The following is a 9,928-nucleotide window of genomic DNA, read 5'->3' on the forward strand; positions in this document are numbered from 1 at the left end:
AGTCCTTTGAGCTCCTGTCTAAACTTTTTGAGCTTTCAAACTGACAGGCTAGCCTTACCAAGCCCATGATGCCCTGAAAGGCATCTTACAGCAAGGCATGTGAACATAGTAAGCTCTTACCTCTAAGCTGCCTAAATCTGCCCAGGTGGCCTACCCATTTAACAAACGCATTAGATGTGCCAGCTGCTGACTGCCTCAGTATCATAAAGGGACATTCTATTTCTCCAACTCAATTCTGAGAACCACATGCTGCAGAATAAGAATTGAGTGCAAAGCGTAGATAAACAAAACAGAATAGAATATACAGAAACAAATCCACACACTTACAGCCAATTTCTTTTTGACAAAGGTGCCAAACACTTTGAAGAAAAAACAGTCGTTTTGACAAATGATGTTGGAAAAACTGATTATCCAGTTACAGAAAATTAGAAATAAATCCTTACCTCTCATCTTGCACAGGAGTCAACTTGAGATGGATCAAAGACCTGGAAATTAAATCAGAGACTTTGAAGCTACTAGAGGAGGACCACTAAAGGTGCAACACTCCAACATATAGGTGGAAACTTCCTCAAAAAGATGCCCATAGCTCAGAAAATTAAAGAAAGAATTGATAAGTGGATGGCATTAAAGTAAAAAGTTTCTGCTCATCAAAGGATACCATCAAGAATCTAAAAAGAAGCCAGGCGTGGTGACGCACACTTGTAATCCCAGCATTTGGGAGGCTGAGAAAGGAGGATTATGGTTTGAAGACAGCCTGACTTACTTCTTAGTGAGGCCCTTTGGAGCTCAGTGAGACCCTGTTTCAAAATAAAGAATAAAAAATAAATAGGGCTGGTGGTGTAGCTCGGAGGTAAATTGCCCCTTGGTTCCATTCCCAGTACTGCAGGAAAAAAAAAAAAAAGTCTAAAAAGAAAGCCTATGGAATAGAAAAGATCTTTGCCAGTTAACCCTATGATAGAAGACTAATATCTAGAACATACAGAGAACTTAATAAACTTTACACTAAAATACAAGTAACCTAACTAAGAAATAGGCAATTGGATTAAATAGACACTTAACAAAAGAAGAGATAAAATGGCCAATAAATATATGAAAAATGTTAATATCACTAGCAATAAGGAGATGCAAATCAAAACTACACTGAGACCATCTTACCCCGATCAGAGTGGCAGTAGTCAAGAAGTCAAGAAACAGTAAATGCTGGTGAGGATGTGGGGTAACTGGACTCTTCTACAGTGTCGATGGGATCGCAAATGAGTTCAGCCGCTATGGAGACGAGCGTGGAGATTCCTCAGAAAACTGGGAATGGAGTCACTATATGATCCCGTGTAGTACTCGTTTCCTGAGGAGCTGAAATCAGAGAACTAAAGAACTATATGCATATTTATGTTCATAGCAGCACAATTTACAATAGCCAAACTCTGTAACCAACCTTGTGTCCATCAACATATGAATGGATTACAAAACTATGGGATACCCACACAAGGAATTCTATTCAGCAATAAGAGAGAACAAAATTATGTCATCTGTAGGAAAATGTAAGGACTTGAAGAACATTATGTTGAGTGAAATTATCCAGTCACAGAAAGTGAGGGGTCATATGTTTTCTAGAATATGCAGAAGGGAGAATGTAATTGGGACACAAGAGGGACTCCGGATAATGGAGGAGAAACTCCAGTGGAGCTAGAAGTTAGTCCAGGGGAAGGGTTCAGTGAAGGAATTACTACATTGGCTTTGTGTACATATGCAGAAATACCATGTCAGTCTCAGTACTCTGTATGGGGAGGGGAGAGGAAGGGAGAAAGATAGGGGAGGGGAGACCACCAGGTGCTGCGCGCATGTCCGTCACTGGCAACATGGTTCACATTATGATGCGAGAATAATGCAACATAAAAACATATTAAAATGGATTGGGAGAAAGAAAGCAAACGTCTCTAAAAGTCCGTAAGGATGTCCCACTTTATGAGAAAATGGTAGCTCAGTTAAGGAAGTCCAAGCTCCCAGCAGTGAAAGGTGGGGAGAGTTCTTTGGTCTGTATGACCCTGGGTGGGGGAGTTGCCTTCAGCTCCCATTCACTGGGAGACAGAAGACTCTGCAGGGCTAGCCCCGCTCTGCAGGGGCTGGTGCATGAGATGAAGGCCAGGGCTCAAACCAGATCCTAGCAGGGCTGAGGCCGGAATGCAAGTGGACAGAGCCATCGACTCTCCAGAGAATATCTCCCTTGTCACTCATCTTAACTGGAAACATTCTAGAAGGAGAAGTCTGCACACTGTAGTCCAGCCTAGATGACATAAATCACTGCACACTGTCTAAACACAGATGGAAGAGAAAGGCTGAAGCTGCCTGAAACCAAACACAGTTTGGTGATACCTCCCTTTGCTGGGTCCACTTGCATCAGCCAGTAGCTCTACTGTGTTTTATTCTCACCTCTCTGCTTGTTCACTGACTTTCCTGATAGAAATTAGATACAGTCTCTCAAACTCTTAATTTGAATATGATATTTAGCATAGGGCAGTATAGAGCTATGCCAGCATTTCTTTTGACTTTCTAAGGATATCTGATATGCATTTATGCTGTTTGTAAATCAAAGAGGTAACTCTGTCCAAAATGACCTTATCACCAGGGCAGCAGTCATCAATTTACGAGGAAACTGACAGTTAGGAGGTTGAAGGTTCAGGAAAAACAAAGAATGTCTGAAGCCTGGTCGCCTTAACAGACTGTTTTTTAAAATTACTCTCCTGAAAATCAATGTCACATTATTTATTTATTTACTTTCAGTACTAGAGATGGAACCCAGGGGCATTCTACCCCTGAGCTATACTCCAGCCCTAATTTTTATTCTTTATTTTGAAAGAGGGTCTCACTGAGTTGCAAAGGGCGTAAGTAGCTGAGGCTGGCTGCAAACCGTGATCTTAGCCTCCTGAATGATGGGATTACAGACGTGCACCACCATGCCCGGCTCAATGTCACTTTAAAGTGACAACGGAAAACAGGTCTGTCTTTTACCCTTTTGTATGTGATGTTCATCCCAACATCTGCTTCATGACTATATCCAACTATAGGACCTGGGCCCCTTCCATGTGCCACAATGTGTGCAAGCTTGTGGTGTTTATGTTGTGGTGATCAGTAAAAATTTATAACACACAGAGGGATATCTCTTATTATCTTATTGAACCTTTTTGTGACAATTGTTGGGTAGCAATGATTTTGAGGATCAGGAATAGCAAGTTTTTGCATGCCAATTATTTTTATGTGAAAACTGTAACCCTTTCCTAACCAATTTCTACAAATATTATCCAAGCTACTCACACTAAGTTTAAAATACACTGAGGACCTCTGCCTGTGGCCGACTGGCTCAGTTGGGAATAATAAATCCAGCACTGAATATGGCCATTGTGTCCACTTGAGATCGAGTTTCTCAGAAAGATGTGCAAAGGATTTGGGTGCAGTTCTGCAGCCACTTATCTGCAGCGATTCTTTCCCTTTTATTAAATAAATTCCTTTAAGTTCCTATTCACAGTGCTAAAGGTAGAGGTTTCTCTCCGGGAAAGAATCTGACATGGACAAAAGCCTCTTGTGCAATTGACACTTTATTACAAGAACCCAGAAAATTTATATCCTTCACCAGTGAGATTAATAGTAAAAAAAAAGAAAAAGAAAAAGAAAGGAGTGTAATCACCATAAATCAATAGTGAAGGACATGTAAACAAAGTAAAAAAAAAAAAAAACTAGTCCGGCATTCAAGACATTAGCTCCGGATCTTGTGACCAGATGCAGCCCCCTGTCCTTGAGCCCCCTGCCCTTGCAGACAGGCGGCTCCAAAGGGCAAATTCCAGAAGGCACAGGAATGCCCAGGGCTTGGAGAATACGGCCTCTCATGGAATCTTCTTTAACTTTTCGGAACTTTCCATTCCTAGGGTTTAGTCCATATGGCAGGCATGGGGAGATATGGCGATCCAGGGGGATGTGATGGAGGTCTCCCAGGTTTCGTCTGCATTGCCATTTAAAGTCTGAAAGCTTAAGCAAGCTCACAACACAGTTTAGCAGATAAACACCAAAAAATAACATGAAGTTTTTAGATTTAGTTGTCAGATGTACTTCTCTAGCTGATGAGCACTTTTCCTCAAATGATAGGCTTATTAGAAGCCTATTCCTCTTTTAATAATCCATTTTCCTATCACAAACCCTTTGCAACATCCTTTTCTTTTCTGATTACCCCGATTCTATCTTTCCCATTTGGGACAATCTTAGGATAAGCTCTTCTTCATACAAAAATGCTTTCTTATTCTCACCATATTTCCTTTCTTTCACACTTACACATTTATTATATCTGTCCTTTGTTCTGACATATTAATTTCTTAGGCACGTGGCACCTCCCTGTTTTGGGAAGCGCTCATACTAGGTGTAGAGGTCAAGAATCTTCCTAGCCTTCAGCTCTATTGTATTGGGCAGTATTAGCTGCTCATCAACTAGGCTGCTTTGATGTCACACACAAAGTTTATCTTCTCTGTATCTAGGCAGGATCACAAGGAGAGGGGGTAAACAGAGGCACCGGTTGCCTTCCTTGCAATTTTTTTTTTATGGCTAATGGTTTCAGCTGACTCTTAAGGCTTTTACTGTAAGTTAATAATTAGAATGAAGGTCAGAGATAGAGGGGAAATCTGCGTTTGTAATTACTGTGACTGGAATGCTTCCACTGAATCTGAATTCTAACTAGATTTTATTACCATTTGAGCAAAGCCGAGGGCATTTAGAGGCTTAGACAAATTACTAGAAAATTATTTTTCACGGACTCAGTTTCTCTCACAGTCCTGATCTTATATCACCAGAGCAATTCGTGTGGAAAGTTAAAAGAATCATTACCAAAAGAATAATAGTTATGAAAGAATATCTAAGAGTGGGGGAGTACTTTGGCCAGAGACAACACTTCCCCTCAGGGCTCCGCCTCCTTGAAGCTTAGCCAATTTCCTGCATGGGAAATCTTCACGCAGATGCTGAGGAGAAGGAAGTAATCTCGGCATCTGCCCAACATAAGTCAAATAACAGGCCCATTACCTGATCATTTTATGACTAATGAACTTGTTTGTGCATATTTTTGTGGAAACCACAATAACACTCTAAAGAGTGGACACTAATTACATTACTAATTTCTGTCAATACTGTAGCACGTATGTACTTCCATTTAAAAATAAACCACATTGAAGATACTAAGTGCAAACTATTTTTCCATAATAAAATATGCAAGAATTTTGGCAATGAATTAAGTGGGAAAATATGTAATGAAAAACTACGTGGCCCTGGAAATGGTGCACACCATGCACAATGGTCTGGAGCTCCGGAAGAGGCTACTTTTAGAATATATCTAGAAAACAGGCATCTATTTGAGTTGTATTTACTTTTAATTACCCAGTTTCTTATCACAGAAGACTCAAAGTGAACAAAACATGGGGATAGCAGCCTTGTTTTTCTACTGATCATAATCTATTGTATTTCTATACCTGATGTCTCACCCCATCTATGACAGGTTCTTCCTAATTTTTATGGCATGGATGAATCAATGCATGATACAGTCAGCAGAGCCTGAGAGTTTGAGGACATTTCACAAAAAATGGAAATATTGTATGGTACCCCATAAATATCTATATTCATATGAAATAGAGATAGGGGAGAGAGCACAGAACCTTCTGGCTACAGCTCATTGGAAGACAACACGGGAGGGGAGGGCAGGAAGCATATAGGAAAGACAGACTGAGCTGGCGAGAAAGTAGTGATGTACAGTGAAAGCAGGTCGGGACAGAGAGGCACAGGAAACCCTGTCTTAGCCCACTGGTCAGTGACCGCAATTGGGTTAGGGCTGATAATTATGAGCTGGTGGAATGGCCTTCCCAAAGCTCATGTGCATTGTGTAATGAAACTTGGGATGCTTCCCACCTTTGCTCAAATGGCCTTCATCTACTACTCAAAGATGTTCTAGGGAGAGTGGAAGGAGCTGGCACAGGAAGGGGGAGGGAGGCAAAGCAGAGCTGTCTTCCAAAACAGAAGGAAGAGAGACACTTTTAAATGCAGGTTGGGTTTTAAACTGATCCATAGCATGCAAACGTGGATGCAGTAGCGCTCCTAGGCCAGGTCAGCCTCTTGAGGCCAGGAAGAGGAACAGGTCTCCCTGTATCTTTGAGTCCATCTGTGAGTCTCAGCCACCTCATTCCTAGGCCACTTCTAGGAAAGTCTGGCTGTCATTCCTGAAGAAATATCGGCCTTCAACCTCTTTCTACTTTGATTTTGTATTTTTTATACTTTTTCCATTTTTTTTTACAAAGCAAAGGAATGAACCCAGAGTTTTGCACATGCTAGGTAGCCGCTCTGCCACTGAGCCAAATCCCCACCCCCTCAACTCCTTTCTGAAGAGAAGTAGAGATCATGAAGCTCATTCCAGGACAAGCAGCCAGGACACAGCCCCTTGGCCAGGCTCCTCCTGCTCCAGCCTCTGCCCCCGGACCCTCAACATGTTCTTCTCTGGGCAGCTGTGAACCCCTTGACAGAGAAGGGCTGCTGTGTGGTAATTCCAGGTTGGACGGTTTGGTTGGGAGAATGCCATGGGTCACAGTCACCTCAGCTCTGGCAGCAGAAGCCCGGACGTTGTCCCCTGGTCGTCTTGCCAGGCTTCTCTCTGACAGGAGCCCATCAATAAGCCTCAGAATGCCTTGCCAGTAGAGGCCGTGACACTGAGTTCCCATCACAGATCCTACAATCCAGCCACTTGGACTTTAAGCACAGGACACAGAAGCTTCGGCCACGCCTGGTGCAACAGACCTGGTATGACCCTGGCTCTGCCATGTACTGGCACTGGGAGCGCATACAGTGCCTGGAGGAGGGCGGGCACTGTCTTAGGGAGAGAGTGCAGCGCAGTGCAACAGGGTCCTTGTTGTGAAAGGCAGATCCTGTAGAGAAGGGCCACAGAGGTGTTGCACTTCAAATGCTGCCCGTGTTTCTAGGCGGTGGGAAGTGCTGATGCTATTCTGGGCCTTGAGAATGTCCTAGAATGATGGGTTCCCTTAGAGTTCTGGATCACTTAAAGACAGGGATATGTTCTGATAAATGCATCACTTGTATGTCCAATATTGTACTTTGTACTCACTCATAGGAGCATGGCGTAGAACTCCTGATAAAATAGACACAGTGGCCATGGATGGATGAAGCTACTGTTGGCATAACAGGACATACTGTGTACAGTACACTTTTTTAAACAAGTAGAAGTACTACACTATATAAATGCTGATAAAGCCTGTAACATAATAAATAGGTATCAGTCACATATTTATTTATTATTTTATATAGTATTACAGTCTGTGCAGAGGTTATGTGCTGAAGTTTTCTATGACTGGTCACAATGTAGTTTTGTTTATACCAGCATCACTGTAAGCACTTGACTAATAGTGAGGGTATAATGTTACAGCAGAACTACCAGTGATAGGAATTTTTCAACTCCAGTATAATTTCATGGGTATTGTTGACTATAACATCATTTTATGGTTCATGACTATATTTACTTTTTTATTTATGAACTATTCCTTGAAGACCTTCTATAAATTAACCACTTGCTAGATGTTGGCAGAGACAATAGGCATGAAATCAGATTGTAACTTCAAATAAACGAGAGCTCCAATAAAAAATTTAAAAAAAAATGAGAGCTGAGCTGGGCGTGGTCGCGCACGCTTGTAATCCCCGCACTTGGGAGGCTGAGACAGGAGGATCGCACAGGTTTGAAGCCAGCCTCAGCTACTTAGTGAGGCTCTCAGCAACTTAGTGAGACCCTGTTTCCAAATAAAATATAAAATAGGTCTGAGAGTGTAGCCTGGAGGTAGAAAAGCCATTGGGTTTTACTCCTAGTACCACAGACACACAAAAAATGAGAATTTGTAATTGGAGAATAGTGATTTCATAGATAGAGGAGAAATCTAAAATTTATTTGATGGTCAAATCAGGGAGATTCCAATAAATAAACAGGGAAGACCAAGTGTACAGAAATTAGAGTTCAAGAAAAGAGAAAGCAAGGCGTCACGAATGGTCCTAAGATCTTGTCTCCCTCAAGATCAACAATCCCAGGTGCTCACTCTCTTCTGGTCCCCTTAAAGTAAATGAGATGCCTGGACTCTCCAGGGCTCCTGCTCCTTTTCTCACTGTGCTTGCACAGGAGGGCTGCCAATCCTGCAGCTGCGAGGACAGCTGGACAGACTCCTATCTTGTCCTTCTTCCTAGCAAGCTAACCATCAGGAATGTAAGAGGACTCCACTGAAGACGTGGACACCTGATTCTGTCTTCTTTCAAAGCCTGCACCCCTCAGGAGCAGAATTTTCTCCTAGTGAGAGTTTCTAGGTTGCAATGCCCAGGCACCAGCAGATCCTGAATGAAAACCTGTTTTTAGTCCTACATATATTGTATAGAATTGGTAAAACTAAGAATTCATCTGAAAAAGGATAATTTTAAAGTCCCAATCCTTTTTCCAAAGTTTTGTGTAAGTTCAATTGCCTAATAGTAAGCACATCTTCTGTACCATGACGTAGACCTTGGTGTCACTAGGCTGTTCACATATACAAACCTATAAGAATGTTTTACAATTCTGAAAAATAAAAAAGTTTCCAATGTAGATGGACAATAAAATGTATATCAAAGAGGGACTCTTGCTGAGCAGGTGGTGCATATCTGTAAAGGGAAAGTGAAAAGAGAAGTTCAGTCCTTCCCAGGCAGGCCAGCAGGTCTGTAGTGACTGGGTATTTGCCAACATGACCCCATTTGCTGGCTTCTAGCTCCAGCCTTCCATGGAGTCTCTAAATATCCTCTGACATCACTAATCAAGGCAGACAGGAGGGAAACTCAACATCAGGGTGATGAGCCACAGCCCACTCTCCCAAGGTAACTTTTTTCCAGGGAATGGCAGTAGAGGAGCCCAGGAACGCCAGAAAGGGGGTGGGGGTTTAAAACTCTGTCTCTACCTGGCACTGCTCTGCTCAACCCAGGCTGGCTACCTCGATCCTGGATAAATAGCGCCAGAGAGGGAAGGTGGGGATGGCTCCATGGCCCTCCTTTTCTCTGTGTGGGAGCGGGCCTACCCCTCCTCAGCCAACCCCTGGCTCTGCTGAAGCCCAAGCCCTGCACTGGCTGGAGGGAGAGGGGCAGGATGGGCAGGAGGACCAGGGCCCAGCCTGACAGAAGCCTCCTGCAGTGCTCATTCCCTGTGATCCCCATCACCGCACAGCTCTGATCACCCAGGCCTGGAACCCCAGGAATTTCTATAACCTGGTCAATTTGCTAACACCACCCACTCTACCTGAGGAATTTTGGGGGGGAGTGGCATCATCAGAGTGCCTCAGAACAGGGAAGCTGATTTTTTTTCTACATGTCACAAATGGCCAGTGGGCGCCGGGATCAGAGCCTGCCATGAGGCAAGGCAGGTGCTGGGGCCTCCGAGGCCAGGATAGGAGACTGCCGAGGGGTTAGGCCAGTGCCAGGGTCAGCAAGGCTGGGATGGAGCCTGCCTTCAGGCAAAGCTGGTGCTGGGGTCACGGAGGCCAGGATCGGAGTCAGCCAAGGGGTTAGGCCGGTGCGGGGGCCAGCAAGGCCAGAATTGGGGCCTTCCATGAGGCAAGGCTGCTGCTTGAGCCAGCAAGGTCTGGATCAGTACACCGGATAGCCAGGCCACTACTGGGGCCATCAAGAGTGGGATCGGTACTTGCAATGCGGCATGCACAGAGAAATATGGCAGAAAGTTAATCACCAAACAAACATGGGATGGAGGGAGGGGGAGGGAATGGGATGGGGAGTGGATGAGGGCTAATTGGATGATGTGTGCCTGTATATCCTCTCAAGTCTTGTATTCCAATGTGATGTATGATTACAGTACACCAATAAAAATAAATTTTAAAAAATGGCC

The sequence above is a fragment of the Muscardinus avellanarius genome, assembly GCF_963383645.1.
Source record: "Muscardinus avellanarius genome assembly, chromosome: 1".
Classification (NCBI taxonomy): Eukaryota; Metazoa; Chordata; class Mammalia; order Rodentia; family Gliridae; genus Muscardinus; species Muscardinus avellanarius.